Below are 23384 nucleotides of genomic sequence, written 5' to 3' on the forward strand. Positions count from 1 at the left end.
TCAAATCATCTTCTAAATCATCTTCTAAAATCATCTTCTAAAATGCATCAAACGGTTTTGCCCAAATAATCTCTAAACGTAATTTCTGCGTGTTCCTTTTGTTTCGACATCCCTGCGCTGTTACAATTGAAATTCCTAGGAGACCATTTCCCGCGTTAATCTCTTCATCTCTAAGATCAAAATATCTCTTCCCCACCGTTAATGCGCATGTGCAAACTTCACCCCAGAGACAATACACTTGGAAACAACAAATAAATCGACCATGAAAATATATCAAAGTGAGAAAAATCCTGTTTTTTCATTCTCAGTGACAAAAACTATAAAAACATGCATAAATTATGTAATCGTGGGAGTACTAGGATCATCCCTACTCAGACTACTATTTTGCTTATCTTGTTGTTGTTGTTTTTAATTGCCATTTTTGGTGTATTGAACAAAATTTGATGAGTAATACTTACAAAATAAAAGGCAACTCAATAAACACATGACACTTTAAAGTTTTGAAGAAAAGAAGAAAACCAACTATATATTTTTTTTATTTATAGTTAATTTTCAATAAAACGATCTTATTAAATCCAGCTTCTTAAAAAGACCCAAAAAATCATTTTAATCGCTCCCTTTCCGTCTAATATTTTAGATTGGCTCGGTCTCAGTCTCACCTCCTCTAGCTTCAAATTTGCATCGCTCCAACATGATGATTGAAGCAATTCCGAGTGACAGAGTTTTTGTTTTTTTTTTATTTTATCGAACAAAAAATATTTCAATCGTTGTCTTCAGTTCCTACACAAAAAAACAGTTTTTAGTAGAAAGGCCCCTATTGATACAAACAGCACCACGTGGTTTATGGTTTTATCAGTGAGAATGAAAAAACAGTATTTTTCTCACTTGAAAAACCATGAATTTTGTCACATTTATGGTTGTTTTCATGGATGGATATGTGTGTTGGTCGATTTATTTGATGTTTTTCTCGGATGTCAACATCAAATTATGGCTGTTTTATGGTTTTTGTCAGTGATAATTTGAAAAACCGGAACTGTTTCGCATTTCCGTATGTTTAATGGTTTTTTTCAGAGAGACTTCGAAAAACAGTAACATTATAACAGATATTGATCTCACCAGCAATTCATGACTGTGTATTGTATTTATCTGTGAGACTGAAAATGCTGGACTCTACTGTTCCGGGATTGTTTGTGTATCCTGATCTGAAAAATTGATTTACATACTTGCTAGGGGGAAATTATTGATCCACGAAGGGGGAATTAATAAACAAACATGGCTTCATTGTTGTTTGGATAACCTTCTCTGTGAAATTGATTTACATAATCGCTAGGGGACATTATTGATTAACGAAGGGGGAATTAAGAAACATAACTTTATTGTGGTTTGTTTTTCTATCCTTTAATGAGAACTTGATTTAAATAATATCCATGGGGACTTATTTAGTCAAGAATGGTGGACTCAAGAAACAATAATGCTTCTTTAATCTTTAGTCCTGAGGAATTAACGTCCTTTAGGTCAGAGAGAAAAATTAATATTCTATTTTCAAATAGGGCTTCATTGATCTTTAGTGTCAGGAATTATAATTGACATCACTTGTTATCTTGGAATTATGCGGGAGTCTAAAGAGATAGAAATTCTATTTTTAAATACGGCTTCACGGAGCTTTAAGTCTGAGAGGGAAATTGATATTCTAACGAAACCCTAATAGTTTAGCTAGGAAAATTTATGAGATGAAGAGATTAACGTAGGAAAGGGTTTCTTAGAAATTTGAAATGCGTTAGAGCACAGATGCCATACAAAAGGAACACGCTGAAATTACGTTTAGGGATTATTTGGGCGAAACGGTTTTATCCATTTTATGGGATTATTTCGGCGAAACCGTTAGAGACATTTTGAAAGAAGATTTTAGAAAGGGTTTTAGAAGAGTTTTTGAGTGTGGTCGTTATAATACACAAGTTACATTTGATCACTGTTGTGAGGTCCTCTACCCCAACCCCAAATGGTTACGCTCCCCCCCCACAACCCCGAAGGAAGCCCCCGGTACTCAAAGTCCCCCCAAGCTCCCATAGAGCCCCTACCCCCCAAACGCCCTCCTCAGACCCTCAAAGACTCTCCTCTGGTCCTCACAGGGCCCCCGGACCCCCAAAGGGTACCCCGGACCCCACAGGGCACCCCAGACCCCAAAGGGCACCCCGGACCCCAAAGGCCCGCCCCCCGGTCCTCAAAGGGCCCCCCTGGCCCCAAAGGCCCCCCCTCCCTCTTCCTCCCTCTTCCCCCTCCCCTCCTCCTCCTCCTCCTCCTCCTCCTCCTCCTCCTCCCTCCTCCTCCCCTCCTCCTCCTCCTCTCCTCCCCTCCTCCTCCTCCCTCCTCCTCCTCCCTCCTCCTCCTCCCCTCCTCCTCCCCTCCCCTCCTCCCTCCCCCTCCCACCCCCCCCCCCCTCCCCTCCCCTTCCCTCCCCCATTTTTTATACTTTTTTTGTGCATTGAGACACAGAAGGGACATCCCTCCCCCAAGGGTCCCCCAAACACCCTCCCCGGGCCCCCCCCCCCCCCAAAGAGTTGCCCTCGCCATTTTTTTTTTAATAATTTTGTATGGCTTGATTATATCTTTTATTAAAAATTTACATTAATAATTTAATTACTAAAACCAATTTCAAAACACAAAGATTCCCCCCCCCAATTTGTAAATACTTTCTTGAATTTTTTAACATGGTATTTTTTTAACTTTTTTACGTATCTTAACATGACATTAAATATGGTTACATCTCTACCCCTCAGATTCTGCTCGTGTTCATGGACACGACGTGGCTTTAATACTGGTAGTCTATGACATGTTATTGACCCTACATAGTTTATTAAATGCATTACACCAGTATTTCTTGTACAGTGAGAGTATAATCACACAATTCATATCTGTAAGAAAGTGAGGATGAATTATTCGACGAAAGTATGTGCACATGAAAAAATTTTTGTCGTATTGACTGCTGACAAGCAGAAATACCTGAACTATGAAACGAGTGCAATCGGTAACACTATTAGAAATGTACGCATGAGTGGTCATGACAGCGAGAATTTAGATTTCTTTGGAGGCCCCAAGAATGTCAATCGTGTAAACGGTGAATATTCAAGAGTATCATTACCATAGAAATTAGTGCTCTTAGAGACTGCAAACTTAAAAATAAGTGTTGATGATCGTAGGCCCCTCCTTGCTACAGCTTTTGGTAACACATTACCTGTTGATAAATCCTCTCATCCTCTTTCCGGTATTAGTATTTTAAAGAGAACAAGAAGAAGACATGCATACTCCTGCACCAACATCATAAATCATATCTTGTCAATATGCCAGAACTGCCATCTATACAAAAATAATGTGAGAGTAGCCAGTGAAATCTCAGGCAGAATAAAAAGAACATTAGCAGACAATATCATCAATGAATATAAGGATGAATTGACGAAAAGTCAAGCGCCAGTGTACTAATAAAGCATTATATTTCATTTAAAGTATTTTTATATTAATATTCTACATGCAATCATTTCATTAAAAATATTTTGTGAATTATTTTGTTAAGTGTTCATTTTTTTAGAGTTTGACAGACAGTTAACGTTCAGAATATATATTAAAAAGGTCAAAGATGAAAGAAAAAGAATTTTTAGAGATAGAGTTGCTACTAGCAGACTCAATTTTTCACTTAAGATAAAAAAGTTAAAGTTCACTTCGGAATATTATCAAAGAACAAAATTCATTTCTAATCTCTAAAGAGAAAATAAAAATCTTCCACTACAGCTCTATATTTCACAAAGACAAACATAAATTTAAAATTGGATTCTAAATTTTTCTAAGGCATAGAGAAATAGTAATAAAAAAAATGTGAATATTTTCAAGTCCTATATAAAAGTTCTAGTTCATGAATCAATTTTATCAAATAAGGTAATAATAATTCAAGTTCTCTACTGAATTTTACCTCGTCACACGATACAAGTATAATGTACAAAGTGAAAACAAAAATCTTCAACTTCAGTTCTTTATTTAAAAAAGAAATGAATAAAGTTAAAGTTAAATTATAATTTTTAAGCGGCAGAGAGGAAAAGTTATACTCAGAGTTTGATTATTTTATATGTAGTTAAAATGTTATAGTTTAATTTAAATTTTTCACAACGAAGTCGAGAAAATTTCAAGTTCTCTTTGGAATTTTACCAAAGAACACACTATAATCCTAATTTCTACAGAGAAAGCTAAAATCTTCAACTTCAGTTCTTTATTTCACAAAGAGAGAAAAAAATTTAAAGTTCAATTCTAATTTTTCGGTTGGAAGATGGAAAAAGTAATACCATATTTGTTAATATGCTCATTTAAGATAAAAAGTTATAGGTAAATTTTAAATATTCTTAACACAGACAAGAAAAATTCAAGGTCTATTCGGAATTCTACCAAAGACAGTACTACAAGTATAAGTTCTACAGTGAAAACAAAAATCTTTCAATTTAGATATTTATTTCAAAAAGAAAAAAAGAAATTTAAATTTAAATTCTAATTTTTTGGTGGAAGATAGGAAATAAAACACACTACTTGTGAATATTTTCATGGAAGATAAACAGTTCTATGTCAATTTAAAATTTTCTTAACGAATTCAAGGAAAGTTCTAATTCTCTTTAGAATTTTACCAACGAACACTCTACAATTCTAATTTCTCCAGATAAAACAAAAAATCTGTCACTTCATTTCTTTATATCACAAATACATAAAGAAATTTAAATTTCAATTCTAATTTTTATGTTGGTATATGGAAAAAAAGTAATAACCTAATTGTTAATATTTTCACTGACGATAAACATTTCTAATTCAATTTAAAATTTTCTCAACACAGTGAAGAAAAATTCCAGTTCTCTTATGAATTTAACCGAAGAACGCACTTCAATTCTAATTTCGACAGTGAAAACAAAAATCTTCAAATCAAGTTCATTATTTCACAAAGGAATATAGAAATTTAAAGTTAATTTCTAAATTTTTCGAGTGGGTATAGGAAAATCTATACCGTACGCGTGAATATTTTCACGAAAGATAAAAAAGTTTTAGGTTATGTTTAAATTTTATCAACGATGTCAAGAAAAGTTCAAGTTCTCGTTTAAATTTTACAAAAGAACAATCTTCAAATCTAATTTCTCCAGAGAAAACAAAAATCCGCAACTTCATTTAAATATTTCACAATTACATAAATAAATTTAAATTTAAATTATAATTTTTCGGTTGGACTATAGAAAAAGTAATACCATCCTTATGAATAATATCACGGAAAATAAAAAGTTATAGTTTAATTTAAAATTTTCTCAACAAAGTCAATGACAATTCAAGTTCTCTTCCGAAGTTTACCAAAGAACAAACTTCAATTCTAATTTCGCCAGAGACCCACAAAATAGTCCACTTCAGTGGATTATTTCACAAATACAAAAATAAATTTAAATTTAAATTCAAAATTTTTTTCGTAGGACGATAAGAAAAGCAAGACCATACTTGTGAATATTTTCATTGAAAATAAAAAGTGTTAGTTCAATTTAAATTTTCTCAAAGAAGTGAAGAAAATTTCAAGTTCTCTTCTGAACTTTACCAAAGAACACTCTACAATTCTAATTTCCCCCAGAGAAAACATATATCGTCCACGAAATATGTCATGACACCCCTAAAATACAAAATTTAATTTACATACTAAATTATCTGTGGCATATATTACTTTTACTAATAGTTGTTTGATTAGTTTAGATTTGTGACCTATGTGATATTTCATATTTTATTGTATAAACGAAGTGAAGACATGTTAAAGTTATCTTCTGAATTTTACCAAAGAACACACTTTAATTCTAATTTATCCAGAGAACACAAAAATCTTCCGATTCAGTTGTTTATTTCACAAAGACACAAATAAATTAAAAGTTCAATTCTAAATTTTTTGATGGTAGATAGGAAAATCAAGAGCGGACTTGTAAAATATTTTCATTTAAGATAAAATTTTCTAGTTAAATTTAAAATTTTCCAAACTAAGTCAAGAAAAGTTCAAGTTTTCTCTTCTGAATTTTACCAAATAACACTATTAAATTCTAATGTCTCCATAGAAAAAAAAACTCTTCCACTTCATTTATTTATTACAATAATAAATACATAAATTTAAAAGCTCAATTCTAATTTTTCGGTGGTAGATAGGAAAAGAAATACAATACTGGTGAATAATTTCATGGATGATAAAAAGTTCTAATTCAATTTAAAATTTTCTCAACGAAGTCAAGGAAAGTTCAAGTTCTAATCGGAATTATACCAAAGAACACGATCCAATTCTAATTTCGACAGATAAAGCAAAAATCTTCAACTTCATTTCTTTATTTCAAAAAGAAATGAAGAAATTTTAAGTTCAATTATAATTTTTCGGTTGGAAGATACAAAAAGCAATACCATACTTTTGAATATTTTCACTGAAAATAAAAATTTATTGTTTAATTTAAAATTTTCTCAACACATTGAAGAAAAATTCAAGTTCTCTTCTGAATTTTAACAAAGAACGCATTTCAATTCTAATTTCTACAGAGAAAACAAAAATATTACACGTAATTTTTTAAGTTCACAAAAAGATAAAGAAATTTAAAGTTCAATTATAATTTTTCTATGACAGATAGGAAATTCTATACTATTATTTTAATTATTTTATATGAATTTAAAAAGTACTACTCAATTTTTTAATTTTCTCAACGAAGTGAAGAAAAGTTCATGTTATCTTCGGAATTTTAGATAAGAACGCATTTTAAGTATAATTTCTCCAGAGAAAATAAAAATCTTCCACATCAGTTGTTTATTTCACAATGACATAAAGAAATTTATAGTTCAATTATAAATTTTTCAATGGTAGATAGGAAAAGCAATACCGTAATACTTAAATTTTTTCACGAACGATAAAAAGTTATTGTTAAATTTAAAATTTTCTGAATGAAGTCATGTACAGTTCAAGTTCTCTTCTTTATTTTACCAAAGAACACACTAAAACTCTAAGTTCTCCAGATAAAATAAAAATCTACCACAGAAGTTCTTTATTTCACAATGTCATAATGAAATATAAATTTCAATTCTGTATTTTTCGGTGAAAGAGGGAAAAAAGTGATTCCTCACTAGTGAATATTTTCCCGGGCGATAAGAAGTTATAGTTATATTTTAAATTTTCTCAACGAAATGAAGACAAATTCAAGTTCTCTTTTGAAATTCAAAATAGAACGCACTTAATTTCTCTTTTATACAGAGAAAATAAAAATCATCCAATTCTGTTATTTATTACACAAGCACATAAAAAGAATTATAGTTAAAGTGTATTTTATTTGGTGGATGATAGAAAAAGTAATCCCATACTTGTGAATATTTTCCCCGGAAGATAAAAAGTTAAAGTTAAATTTTAAATTTTATCAACGAAGTGAAGAAAAGTTAAAGTTATCATCTGAAATCTACCAAAAAACGCACTTCAATTCTAATTTCCCAAGAGAAAACAAACTCGTCCAATTCAGTTATTTATTTCAAAATGGCATAAAGAAAGTTAAAATTCATTTATAAATTTTTTGGTGAGAGATAGAAAAATAAATGTCATACTCGTGAATATTTTAACAGACTATAAATACCATACAGGTGAATATTTCCCCAAAATATAAACAGTTCAAGTTCAATTTTAAATTTGCTCAAAGAAGTCAATGAAAGTTCAAGTTCTCTTCTGAGTTTTAAAAAAGAACACGCTTCAAATCCATTGCCAATAGATAAAACAAAAATCGTCCACCTCACTTATTTATTTAACAAAGACATAAATAAATTTGAAGTTAAATTATAATTTGTAGATGTAATATATAAAAATTAATACCATAATAGCAATAATTTTACAAGAAGATAACTACCATAAAGGTGAATATTTTACCTTAATATAAAAATTTATAGTTCAATTTTAAATTTTAACAATTAAGTTAAGAAAAACTCAAGTTCTCTTATGTATTTTCTTACAGAAGTGAAAAAAGTTTGCACAATTCTTAATTTTAAACATGAATATGAAAAAGCTCACACTTCAGGTATTAATTTCTCAATCTAGGTTAAGTTAGCTTAGGTTGGCCCACGTACGCGTCACTTAGGTTAGCTTAGATTAGGTGAGAGACAGGCAAAAAGTTAGGTGGAGGATTAGGTTAGATTCGGTTAGATTAAGGTAGCTTAGGTTAGATTAAGGTCGGTTAGGTTCAGTTAGGTTAGGCTAGGTTAGCCTACGTACGCGCGCGTACGTAGGCTAACCTAGCCTAACCTAGCCTAGTAGAGATGCCCCTATTGATCGTGTCAGCACACCATATATGGGCATAGAACCACGTGGTTAATGGGGTCAATGACCTCTTTTTCCTGGTGTGTTTTTGGCACGCCCTCAGCGAATGTCAGTGTTGTTATTGTTATTCGAGCCAGATGTTATGAGGTTCCGGGAAACAGTATTTGTTATTGTTGTTTCCAAGCCAAATGTTACGAGTTCCCGGGAAACAGTTAATTAATGTCTGACAGATGACGTCAAGTTAGTAGAGATGCCCCTATTGATCGTGTCAGCACACCATATATGGGCATAGAACCACGTGGTTAATGGGGTCAATGACCTCTTTCTCCAGGTGTGTTTTTGGCACGCCCTCAGCGAAGGTCAAGGTTGTTATTGTTATTCGAGCCAGATGTTACGAGTTTCCGGGAAACAGTATTTGTTATTGTTGTTTCCAAGCCAAATGTTACGAGTTCCCGGGAAACAGTTAATTAATGTCTGACAGATGACGTCAAGTTAATTAATGTCTTTGCATTTCCAGAGAGAAAAATTTAGGAGAAACAGTTAAATGACAGATGATGTCATGATTAATTGATTGACATGGAAGGGAAATTAATTTGTTGTTCTGAAGAGAATTGATTCCCGAAAAGGGAATTAATTTGGAGTTCTAACAAGAGAATCGTTACCGAGGCAGATGTTTTGATCTTAGCGCGCGAAAAGGTTTCTAAATAATTGAAATAAGCCAGCGCAGGGATGCCAAACAAATGGAACATGCTGAAATTACGTTTGGGGATAATTTTGGCGAAACCGTTTTAGCTAATTTATGGAACTATTTCGGCGAAACAGCTAGAGACATTTGAAAGAAGATTTTAGGAAAGGTTTTGGAAGAGGTTTTGAGTGTGATCGTTATAATACACAAGTTCCATTTAAACAGTGTTGTGAGGTCCTCTATCCCCAACCCCAAAGGGTTCCAATCCCCCTACCCCAACCCCGAAGGAAGCCCCCGGTACTCAAAGGTCCCCCAAGCTCCCAAAGGGCCCCCGACCCCCAAACGCCCTCCCCAGGCCCCCAAAGGCCCTCCCCTGGTCCTCAAAGGTCCCCCAGGCTCCCAGAGGACCCCTGAACCCCCAAACGCCCTCCCCGGACCCCCAAAGGCCCTCCCCCGGTCCTCAAAGGTCCCCCAGGCTCCCAAAGGACCCCTGAATCCCCAAAGGGCCCCCCGGACCCCCAAAGGTCCATCGGGCTCCCAAAATACCACCGGGCTCCCAAAGGCCCTCCCCGGTCCCCAAAAGCCATACCCGAGCCCCCAAAGGCCCTCCCCGGTCCCCAAAGGTCCACTAGACCCCCAAAGACCCTCCACCAGTCCCCAAAGACCCTGTCCTGGTCCTCAAAGGTCCCCCAGGCACCCAAAGGTCCCCCAGACCCCCAAAAGGCCCTCTCCAGACCCCCAAAGGCCCTTCCCCGGACCTCAAAGGTCCCCCAGGCACCCAAAGGGCCCCGGACCCCTGTCCCCAAACGCCCTCCCCATACCCCCAAAGGCCCTCCCCCGGTCCCCAAAGGTCCCCCAGGCTCCCAAAGGACCCCTGAATCCCCAAAGGGCCCCCCGGACCCCCAAAGGTCTATCGGGCTCCCAAAAGACCACCGGGCTCCCAAAGGCCCTCCCCGGTCCCCAAAAGCCCTCCCCGAGCCCCCAAAGGCCCTCCCCGGTCCCCAAAGGTCCACCAGAACCCCCAAGACCCTCCACCAGTCCCCAAAGACCCTGTCCTGGTCCTCAAAGGTCCCCCAGGCACCCAAAGGTCCCCCAGACCCCCAAAAGGCCCTCTCCAGACCCCCAAAGGCCCGGCCCCGGTCCTCAAAGGTCCCCCAGGCTCCCAAAGGGCCCCGGACCCCTGTCTCCAAAGGCCCTCCACCAGTCCCCAAAGGCCCTCTCCCGGTCCCCAAAGGTCCCCCAGGCACCCAAAGGGCCCCGCAGACCCCAAAGACCATCCTCCAGACCCCAAAGGCCCTCCCCAGACCCAAAAGCCCTACCCGAGCCCCCAAAGGCCCTCCCCGGTCCCCAAAGGTCCACCAGAACCCCCAAGACCCGCCACCAGTCCCCCAAGGCCCTCACCCAGTCCCCCAAGGTCCCCCAGGCATCCAAAGGGCCCCCCGACCGCAAAAAGGCCATACCCAAGCCCCCAACGGCTCTCCCTGGTCCCCAAAGGTCCCCCTGGGCTCCCATATGACCACCTCAGCCCTCAAGGGCCCCCAGATCCCAAAAGACTCCCCCTCCCCCCTCCAAAGAGTCCCCTCTCCATTTTTTTTAAATACTTTTTATGGCTTTATTATATCTTTTCTGAACAAGTTCCTTTCATAATTTCATTCCTAAACCCATTTTCCAACCTCAAAGAGACCCCTCCCCATTTCGTAAATACTTTCTTGAATTTTTTAACATGGTATTTTTTTTACTTTTTAACGGATCTTAAAATGACATGCACACAAAAACTTACATGCACACAAAAACTTACACACACAAAAACTTATACACACACATGTCAAAACTTAAACACACACAAAAACTCACACCCACACACACACACGCCAAAACTTACACACACACAAAAACTTACACCCACATTCAAAAACATACATGCTCACAAAAACTTACATGCACGCAAAAACTTACACGCAAACAAAATATAAAATGCACAAACTATAATAAGATATAACTAAATATTACACACACACACACAAAAACTTACAAGAACAAAACTTACACACACACACACACACAAACACACACAAACTTACACACACACACACACACAAAACAAACACACACACACAAAAGCTTAGACACACAAAAACTTACACACACACACTAAAACACACCCACATGCAAAAACTTACATGCACCCAAAAACTTACATGCACACAAAAACACACACACACTAAAACTTACACACACACACACAAATACTTACACACACAAAACTTACACACACACACACACACACATACACACACAAACTTACACACACACACACACAAAACTTACACCCACACGCAAAAACTTACATGCACACAAAAACTTACACGCACACAAAAACTCACACACACACACAAAAACTGACACACACACACACACACAAACTAACACACACGCAAAAAAACTAAAAAACACACACACACAAACACACAAAAACTTACACACACACAAAAAAAAACACACACACAAAAACTCACACACACACACACACACACACACACACACACAAACTTACATATACACACGAAAACTTACATACACACAAAAACTAACACCCACACGCAAAAACTAACAATCACACAAAAACATACATGCACACAAAAACTTACATGCACACACAAAAACTTACACACACACAAAAAAACTTACACACCCACACACAAAAAAACTTACACACACACACACACAAAAAAAAAAACTTGCACACACGCACAAAAACTTACACACACACACAAAAACATACACACACACACACTAAAACTTACACACACACACACACAAAAACTAACACACGCATGCCAAAACTAACACACACACAAAAACTCACACACTCACACACATACTTCAAAACTGACACACAAACAAAAACTTACACCCGCACTCAAAAACTTACATGCACAAAAAAACTTACACACAAACAAAAACAAAAACTTACACACACACAAAAAATCACACACAAAAAAAAAAACAAACACACACACAAAAACTTACACACACACACAAAAAACTTACACCCCCACACAAAGGCTTAGACACAAAAAAACATACATACACACACAAAAACTTACAAACACTCGCAAAAACTTACATGCACACAAAAACTTACATGCACACAAAAACTTACACACACTCACAAAAACTTAAACACACACACAAAAAACTTATACCCACAAAAAGCTTACACACACAAAAACTTACACACACAAACAGATGACGTCAAGTAGTAGAAAGGCCCCTATTGATACAAACAGCACCACGTGGTTTATGGTTTTCTCAGTGAGAATGAAAAAACAGGATTTTTCTCACTTGAAAAACCATGAATTTTGTCACATTTATGGTTGTTTTCATGGATGGATGTGTGTGTTGTTCGATTTATTTGATGTTTTTCTCGGATGTCAACATCAAATTATGGATGTTTTATGGTTTTTGTCAGTGAGAACTTGAAAAACCATGAATTTTGTCACATTTATGTCTGTTTTCATGGTTTTTGTCAGTGAGAATTTGAAAAACAGGAACTTTGTCACATTTAAGGACGACAACAGCAATTCATGTCTGTTTTATGGTTTTCTCAGTGAGAATGGACATGCTTGACGCGAATGCTATGGGATTGTTTGGCTAGCCTGGCCTGAAAACTTGATTTACATAATCGCTAGGGGAAATTATTGATCCACGAAGGGGGAATTAAGAAACAAACATGGCTTCATTGTTGTTTGGCTAGCCTGGCCTGAGAAATTGATTTACATAATCGCTAGGGGGAATTATTGATCCACGAAGTGGGGAATTAAGAAACAAACATGGCTTCATTGTTGTTTGGTTAGCCTAACCTGAGAAATTGATTTACATAATCGCTAGGGGGAATTATTGATTCACGAGTGGGGGAATTACGAAACATTAAGGTTTCTTTAATCTTAGGTCTGAGGGATAAACGTCCTTTAGGTCAGAGAGAAAAATTAATATTCTATTTTCAAATAGGGCTTCATTGATCTTTAGTGTCAGGAATTATAATTGACATCACTTGTTATCTTGGAATTATGCGGGAGTCTAAAGAGATAGAAATTCTATTTTTAAATATGGCTTCACGGAGCTTTAAGTCGGAGAGGTAAATTGATATTCTAACGAAACACTAATAGTTTAGCTAGGAAAATTTATGAGATGAAGAGATTAACGTAGGAAAGGGTTTCCTAGAAATTTGAAATGCGTTAGCGCACAGATGCCATACAAAAGTAACACGCTGAAATTACGTTTAGGGATTATTTGGGCGAAACGGTTTTATCCATTTTATGGGATTATTTCGGCGAAACCGTTAGAGACATTTTGAAAGAAGATTTTAGAAAGGGTTTTAGAAGAGGTTTTGAGTGTGGTCGTTATAATACACAAGTTCCATTTGAACACTGTTGTGAGGTCCTCTACCCCAACCCCAAATGGTTCCGATCCCCCACCACAACCCCGAAGGAAGCCCCCGGTACTCAAAGGCCCCCCAAGCTCCCATAGAGCCCCAACCCCCCAAACGCCCTCCTCAGACCCTCAAAGACCCTCCTCTGGTCCTCAAAGGGCCCCCGGACCCCCAAAGGGTACCCCGGACCCCAAAGGGCACCCCGGACCCCAAAGGGCACCCCGGACCCCAAAGGCCCCCCCCCGGTCCCCAAAGGGCCCCCCTGGCCCCAAAGGGCCCCCTCCCTCTTCCTCCTCCTCCCCCTCCCCTCCCCTCCTCCTCCTCCTCCTCCTCCTCCTCCTCCTCCTCCTCCTCCTCCTCCTCCTCTCCTCCTCCTCCTCCTCCTCCTCCTCCTCCTCCTCCTCCTCCCCTCCTCCTCCCCTCCCCTCCTCCCTCCTCCTCCCACCCCCCTCCCCTCCCCTTCCCTCCCCATTTTTTATACTTTTTTTGTGCATTGAGACACAGAAGGGACATCCCTCCCCCAAGGGTCCCCCAAACACCCTCCCCGGGCCCCCCCCCCCCAAAGAGTTCCCCTCGCCATTTTTTTTTTAATACTTTTTTATGGCTTGATTATATCTTTTCTGAACAAGTTCTATTCATAATGTCATTCCTACACCCATTTTACAACCACAAAGAGTCCCCTCCCCAATTTGTAAATAATTTCTTGAATTTTTTAACATGGTATTTTTTTAACTTTTTTACGTATATTAAAATGACATGAAATATGCTTACGGCTCTACAAGTCAAACTCTGCGCTGGTTGATGGACACGACTTAGCTTTCATCTTGGTACTCTATGACAGGTTATTGACACTACCTAGTTTATTACATTCATTACACCAGTATTTTTTACGCAGTGAAAGGATAAACACACAATTCATATCTGTAAAAAAGTGAGGATGAATTATTCGACGAACGTATGTGCACATGAAAAAATTTTTGTTGTATTGACTGCTGACAAGCAGAAATACCTGAACTATGAAACGAGTGCAATCGGTAACACTATTGGAAATGTATGCATGAGTGGTCATGACAGTGAGAAGTTAGATTTCTTTAGAGTACCCAAGAATTTCAATCGTGTAAACGGTGGATATTCAAGAGTATCATTAACAGAGAAATTAGTGCTCAAAGAGAATTCAAACTTAAAAATAATTGTTGATGATCGGTGACATCTCCCTGCTATGGCTTTTGGTAACAAATTACCTGTTAATAAATCCTATCATTATCTTTCCGGTCTTAGTATTTTAAAGAGAACAAGAAGAGGACAATCATACTCCTGCACCAACATCATAAATCATATCTTGTCATTGTGTCAAAACTCTCATCTATGTAAAAATAATGTGAGAATAGACAGTGAAATCACAGGCAGAATAAAAAGGACATTAGCAGACAATATCATCAATGAATATAAAGATGAATTGACGGAAAGTGACGCGCAAGTGTACTAATAATGTGTAATAATGTATTTAACGTATTTTTATATTAATATTCTAAATGCCATCATTTAATTAAAAATATTTTACGAATTATTTTGTTAAGTGTTCATTTTTTTATGTTTTCGTAGACAGCTAACGTTCAGAATATCTACTAAAAAGGTCAACGATGAAAGAAAAAGAATTTTTAGATATAGAGATGATACTATCAGTCTCAATTTTTCATGGAAGATAAAAAAGTTAAATGTCACTATGGAATTTTATCAAAGAACACATTTAATTTATAATTTCTAAAGAGAAATTAAAAATCTTCCACTACAGTTCTTTATCTCACAATGACAAAGATAAATTTAAAGCTCAATTCTAAATTTTTAGACGGACGATACAAAAAGTAATACAATGCTTATTAATATTTTCGATTCCGATAAATATTTCTAGTTCAATTAAAAATTTTCTAAACGAACTTATGAAAAATTCATGCTCTCGACTAAACTTTACTTCAGAACACGCTTCAAGTCTAATTTACCCAGTTAACAAAAAAATCTTCAACTTCATTTAATTATGTCACAGAGACATGAAGAAATTTAAAGTTCAATTCTAATTTGTTGGCGGCAGATAGGAAAAGTTATACTATGAGGTTGATTATTTTATATGAAGGTAAATTTTTCTATTTCAATTTAAAATTTTCTCAACGAAGACGAGGAAAGTTCAAGTTCTCTTTGGAATTCTACAAAAGAACACACTTAAATCCTAATTTATAAAGAGAAATCTAAAATCTTCCACTACAGTTCTTTATTTCAGACAGAGATAAAGAAATTTAAAGTTCTATTCTAATTTTTCTATTGTAAGATAGAAAAATTAACACCATACTTGTTAATATTCTCACGGAAGATAAAAAGTTCAAATTCATTTTTAAATTTTCTCAACCAATTGAAGAAAAATTCAACTTCTCTTAGTAATTTTAACACCTACAGAACTACAATTATAATTTCGACAGTAAAAACAAAAATCTTTCACTTTATTTATTTATTTAACAAAGACATAAATAAATTTAAAGTTAAAGTCTAATTCTTCAGTGGTAGATAGAATATACAACACACTACATGTGTATATTTTCACTGACGAGACACATTTCTGTGTCAATTTAAAATTTTATCCACGAAGTCAAGTAAAGTTCAAGTTCTCTTCGTAATTTTACCAAAGAAAACGATTCAAATATAAGTTCTTCTGAGAAAACAAACTTCTGACACTTCAGTTAATTATTTCACAATGACATAAATAAATTTAAAGTTCAATTCTAAATTTTTAGGTGGAAGATGGAAAAGTAATACCATGCTTGTTAATATTTTCATTGAAGATACAATGTTCTACTTCAATTTAAAATTTTCTCAACAAAGTTAAGAAAAATTCCAGTTATCGTCTGAATTTAACAGAATAACGCACTTCAATTCTAATTTCTACAGTGAAAACAAAAATCTTACAATCCATTTCATTATTTCACAAATGCATATAGAAATTTAAAGTTCATTTCTAATTTTTAGATGGTGGATAGGAAAAGAAATACCTTACGCGTGAATATTTTCACTAAAGATAAAAAAGTTTTAGTTCATTTTTAAATTTTATCCACGAAGTCAAGGAAATTTCAAGTTCTCGTTTAAATTTTATAAAATAAAACTCTTCAATTCTAATTTATACAGATACAACAAAAATCCTTAACTTCATTTATTTAGTTCGCAAGACATAAATAAATTTAAAGTTAAATTCTAAATTTTTTTCGATTGAAGATAGAAAAGTAATATCCTAATTATGATTATTTTTCACGGAAAATAAAAAAGTTCTAGTTTAATTTAAAATTTTCTCAACAACGTCAATGAAAATTCAAGTTCTCTTCCGAATTTTAACAAAGAACAAACTTCAATTATAATTTCTCAAGAGACAACAAAAATCTTCCAATGGAGTTGTTTATTTCACAACGACATAAAGAAATTTAAAGTTCAATTCAAAATTTTTTTCGTAGGACGATAAAAAAAGCAATACCATACTTGTGATTATTTTCACTGCAAATAAAAAGTTCTAGTTCAATTTAAAATTTTCTCAAAGACGTCAAGGAAAATTCAAGTTCTCTTCTGAGCTTTACCAAAGAACACACTTCAATTCTAATTTCCACAGAGAAAACAAAAATCTTCCTCATCATTTTTAAGTTCACCAAGACATTAAAAATTTAAAGTTCAATTCTAATTTTTCGACGTCAGATATGAAAATTTATGCTATGATTATGATTATTTTCTATTAAGTTAAATAGTTCTAGTTAATTTTAATTTTCTCAAAGAAGTGAAGAAAAGTTCAAGTTATCTTCTTAATTTTACCAAAAGAACACACTTTAATTCTAATTTCTACAGAGAAAACACAAATCTTCAGCTTCAGTCGTTTATTTAAAAAAGACACAAAGAAATTTAAACTTAGATTATAAATTTTTAAGTGTTAGATAGGAAAATCAATATGGTACTTTTAAAATGTTTTCACGTACGATAAAAATTTATATTTCAATTTAAAATTTTACCAACAAAGGCAAGAAATTTTCGATTTTTCTCTTCTGAACTTTAACAAATAACACTATACAATTCTAATTTCTCCAGAGAAAACAAAAATCTTCCACTTCAGTTCTTTATTTCACAAAGACATAAAGAAATTTAAAAGCTCAATTCTAATTTTTCGGTGGTAGATAGGAAAAGCACTACCATACTTGTGAATATTTTCATGGAATATAAAAAGTTCTAATTCAATTTAAAATTTTCTCAACGAAGTCAAGTAAATTTCAAGTTCTCTTCGGAATTTTACCAAAGAACACGCTACAATTCTAATTTCTCCAGAGAAAACAAAAATCTTCCACTTCAGTTCTTTATTTCACAAAGACATAAAGAAATTTAAAGTTCAATTCTAATTTTTCGGTTGGAAGATAGAAAAAGCAATTTCTATCGTACGCGCGCGTACGTAGGCTAACCTAGCCTAACCTAACTTAACCTAACCTAACTTAATCTAACCTAAGCTAACTTAATCTAACCTAACCTAACCTAATCATACACCTAACTTTTTGCCTGTCTCTCACCTAACCTAAGCTAACCTCAGTGACGCGTCCGTGGGCTAACCTAACCTACCTTAACATAGGGGGTGAAATTCATAACTTAAGGGGGAGCTTGTTAATTTTCATTGTTAAAATTCAGAATTTTGAAAACTTTTTTCACTTCTTTAAGAAAATTCATAAGAGAACTTGAGTTTTTCTTCACTTCATTGTGAAAATTTAAAATTGAATAAGAAATTGTTATCTAAATAGAAAATATTTACCTGTAGTGTATTTATCTTCTTTTAAAAGTTTTTCAAGTAAGATATTAAATATTCTATATTCCACAGAAAAATTAGAATTTAACATCAAATTTATATACGTCTTTGTGAAATAAATAACTGAAGATGACTATTTTTGTTTTATATTGGTGACTTGGAATTGACTCGTGTTCTTTTGTAAAATTAAGTAGAGACCTAGAACTTTACTTGACTTCTTTGAGCAAATTAAAAATTGAACTTGAACTTTTTATATTTTGGGGAAATATTCTCCTGTATAGTATTTATCCTCTTTTAAAATATTGATGAGTATGATATTAATTTTTCTATCTCTCGCCGACAATTTTAGAATTTAACTTTAAATTTATTTATACCATTGTGAAGTAAATTACTGAAGTGGAAGATTTTGTTTTCTCTGGATAAATTAGAATTTAAGTGTGTTCTTTGGTAGATCTCAGATTAGAACATGAACTTTTTCTTCACTTCGTTGAGAAAATTTAAAATTGAAATATAACTTTTTATCTTCCGGGAAAATATTCACAATTCGGGTATTTATTTTTCTTTATTCCACAAAATATTATATATATTAACTTTAAATTTATTTATTTATTTGATAAATAAATAACTTAATTGTATGATTTTTATTGTCTCCGGCGAAATTAGAATTGAATTGCGTTCTGGGGTGAAATTCAGAAGAGAACTTGAATTTTTCTTCACTTCGTTGAAAAAATTTTATATTTAACTTGAACTTTTTATCGTCCGTGAAAATATTCACAAGTGTGGACTTAACTTCTCCATCTGCCACCGAAAAAGATAGAATTGACCTTTATATTTAATTTTCATTGTGAAATAAAGAACTTCTTCGTAATATTTCTATTTTCTCTGGATAACTTAGAGTTTTCTTGTTTTATTTGGTAAAAGTAATAATAGAAATTTAAATTTAAATTACTTCAGTGATAAAATTTTAAATTGAACTATAACTTTTCATCGTCAGGGAAAATATTTCAGAATTACTGTATTGCTTTTCCTATCTACCACTGAAAATTTTAGAAATGAACTTTAAATTTATTTATGTCTGTGTGTAATAAACAACTGTAGTGGAAGATTTTTGTTTTCTCTTTAGACATTATAATTAAAGTGCGTTCTTAGCTAAAATTCCTAAGAGAACTTGAACTTTTCTTGACTTTGTTGAGAAAATTAAAAAATGGCCTATTACTTTTTACCTTCATAGAAAATAATCAAAATCATAGTATAGTTTTTCCTATCCGTCACCGAAAAATTAGAATTGAACTTTAAATTTCTTTATCACTTGGTGAACTTAAAAAATGACGTGTAAGATTTTTGTTGTCTCTGTAGAAATTAGAATTGAAATGAGTTATTGGGTAAAATTCAGAAGAGAACTTGAATTTTTCTTCACTTTGTTGATAAAATTTAAATTAAACTAGAACTTTTTATCTTATATGAAAATATTCACAAGGATGATCTTGCTTTTTCTATTTTCCAACCGATAAATTAGAATATAAATTGAAATTTCTTCATTTCTTTGTGAAATAAATAACTGAAGTTGAAGATTTTTGTTTTCTCTGGAGAAAGTAGACTTGTAGTGTTTTAATTGTTAAAATTACGATGAGAACTAGAACTTTACTTGACTTCGTTGAGAAAATTTAAATTGAACTAGAACTTTTTATCGTCCATGAAATTATTCACACGTATGGTATTGCTTTTCATATCTCAAATCGAAAAATTAGACTTTAGATTTAATTTATCTTTTTCGTTGTTAAATAAAGAACTGAAGTGTAATAGATTTGTTTTCTATGGAGAAATTATAATTTTATTGTGTTCTTTCTTAAAGTTAAGAAGAGAAAAATCTAACTTTTCTTTACTTAATTGGTAAAATTTTTAATTTAACTATAACTTTTTATCTTACGTGAAAATATTTTACAAGTAAGCTATTGCTTTTCCTCTCAACCACAGAAAAATTTAGAATCGAACTTTTTAAATTTCTTTGTGTCTGTATGAAATAAACGACTGAAGCTGAATATTTTTGTTTTCTCTTGAGAAATAAGAATTAAAGTGTGTTCTTTTATAAAATTCATAAGATAACTTGAACTTTTCTTCACGTCGTTGAGAAAATTAAAATGAACTAGAGCTTTTTACCCTCATAGAAAATAATGAAAATCAGAGCATAAATTTTAATATCTGACGTCGAAAAATTAGAATGGAACTTTAAATTTTTAATGTCTTGGTGAACTTAAAAATGAAGTGGAAGATGTTTGTTTTCTCTGTGGAAATTAGAATTGAAGCGTGTTGTTTGGTAAAGCTCAGAAGAGAACTTGAATTTTCCTTGACTTTGTTGATAAAATTTTAAATTAAACTGGAACTTTTTATCTTCCGTGAAAATATTCACAAGTATTTTATTGCTTTTTCTATCTTCCTACGAAGAAAATTTATAATTGAACTTTAAATTTATTTATGTCTTTGTGAAATAAAGAACTGAAGTGGAAGATTTTGGTTTTCTCTGGCAAAATTAGAATTGAAGTTTGTTATTTGGTAAAATTAAGAATATAACTTGAATTTTCATTGACTTTGTTTATAAAAGTTTAAATTGAACTAGAACTTTTTATCGTACGGGAAAATAATCATAATCATGGTATTACTTTTCTATCGTCCAACCTAAAAATTAGAATTGAAATTTAAATTTATTTATGTCTTTGCGAAATAAAGAACTGAAGTGAAGTATTTTTTGTTTTCTCTGTAGAAATTAGATATTAATAGTGTTCTTTTGTAAAATTAAATCGAGACCTTGAAATTTCCTTTACGTCGTTGATAAAATTTTAAAATGAACTAGAACTTTTTTATCTTAATTTAAAATATTCACGCGTAGGGTATTTATTTTCATATCTACACTCAAAATTTAAGAAAAGAAATTTAAATTTTCTTTATGCCTTTGTGAAATAATTAACTGGATTGGAAGATTTTTGTTTTCACTGTTGATATTAGAATTGAAGTGCATTCTTCGGTTAAATTCTGAAGAGAACTTGAATTTTTCTTAAGTTTGTTGAGGAAATTTAAATTGAATTAGAGATTTTTATCTTCCGTGAAAATAATCATAAGCATGGTATTGCTTTTTTTCTATCGTCTAACATAAAAATTATAATAGAACTTTAAATTTCTTTATGTCTTTTTGAAATATATAACTGAAGTGTCATATTTTTTGTTTTCTCTGATGAACTTAGACTTGTATTGCGTTCTTTGGTAAAATTCCTAAGAGAACTTGAAATGTAATATACTTAATCAAGAAAATTTTAAATTGAAATAGAACTGTTTATCTTAAGTGAATATATTCACACGTAATGTATTGCTTTTTCTATCTTCCACCAAAGAATTAGAATTTTACTTTAAATTTATTTATGTATGTGTTAAATAAATAAATGAAGTTATAGATTTTTATTTTCACTCTAGAAATTAGAATTGTAGCGCGGTAGTTTGTAAAATTACGAAGATAACTGGAACTTTTCTTCACTTCTTTGAGAAAATTTAAAAATGAACTTGACCTTTTTATCTTCTGTGAGAATATTCACAAATATGGTATTACTTTTTCTATATTCCAACAGAAAAATTAGAATTGAACTTTTAAATTTCTTTATGTCTGTGTGAAATAATAAACTGAAGTGGAAGATTTTTGATTTCTCTGTAGAAATTAGGATTTTAGAGTGTTCTTTGGTAAAATTCAAAAGAGAACTTGAACTTTCGTCGACTTTATTGATAAAAATTTAAATTAAAATAGATATTTTTAACTTCATAGAAAATAATCAAACTCATAGTATAACTTGTACTATCTGCCGCTGAAAAATTAGACTTGAAATTTAAAGTTCATTATGTATTTGTCAAATAAAGAACTGAAGTGGAAGATTTTTGTTTTCACTGTGGACATTATACATGTTGCGTGTTAGGTGGTAAAGTTCAGTATAGAATTTTATTTTTTATTCCCTTCAATTTTTTACTGAACTAGAACTTTTTATCTGCATTGAAAATATTCATACATATTGTATTACTTTTTCTATCGAACACCTAAAAATTTAGAATTGAACTTTAGATTTCTTTATGTCTTTGTGAAATATATAACTGTTTTGGAAGATTTTTATTTTTTCTGTATAAATTAGAAATGAAATGTGTTATTTGATAAAGTTCAGTCGTTAACTTGAACTTTTTTATCTTCCGTGAAAAATTGAGTCTGCTAGTAGCAACTCTATCTCTTAAAATTCTTTTTCTTTCATATTTGACCATTTTAATATATATTCTGAACTTTAACGGTCTACGAAACCCAAAAAATAAGGAACACTTAACAAAATAATGCGTAAAATATTTTTAATGAAATGATGACATGTAGAATATTAATATAAAAATACGTTAAATACATTATTACACATTATTAGTTCACTTGCGCGTCACTGTCCGTCAATTCATCTTTATATTCAATGATGATATTGTCTGCTAATATCCTTTTTATTCTGCCTGCGATTTCACTGTCTATTGTCACATTATTTTTACATAGATGGCAGTTTTGACACATTGACAAGATATGATTTATGATGTTGGTGCAGGATTATGCTTGTCTTCTTCTTGTTCTCTTGAAAATGCTACTACCGGAAAGAGGATGATAGGATTTATCAACAGTTAATGTGTTACCGGAAGCCTTAGCAAGGAGGTGCCCCCGATCATTTACAATTATTTTTAAGTTGGCAGTCTCTTTGAGCACTAATTTCTCTGGTACTGATACTCTTGAATATCCACCGTTTAAACGATTGAAATTCTTGTGTACTCCAAAGAAATCTAACTTCTCGCTGTCATGACCACTCATACATACATTTCCAATAGTGTAACCGATTGCACTCGTTTTATAGTACAGGTATTTCTGCTTGTCAGCATTCAATACAACAAAAATTTTTTCATGTGCACATACGTTCGTCGAATAATTCATCCTCACTTTCTTACAGATATTAATTGTGTGTTTATCCTTTCACTGTGCAAGAAATGCTGGTGTATTGCATGTACTAAACTATGTAGTGTCGATAACCTGTCATAGAGTACCAGTAGGAAAGCCAAGTCGTGTCCATCAACCCGCTCAGAGTTTGACTTGTAG

Source organism: Artemia sp. Qi Xiang Cuo, chromosome 18, assembly GCF_049724085.1.
Source record: "Artemia sp. Qi Xiang Cuo chromosome 18, ASM4972408v1, whole genome shotgun sequence".
Taxonomy (NCBI): domain Eukaryota; kingdom Metazoa; phylum Arthropoda; class Branchiopoda; order Anostraca; family Artemiidae; genus Artemia; species Artemia sp. Qi Xiang Cuo.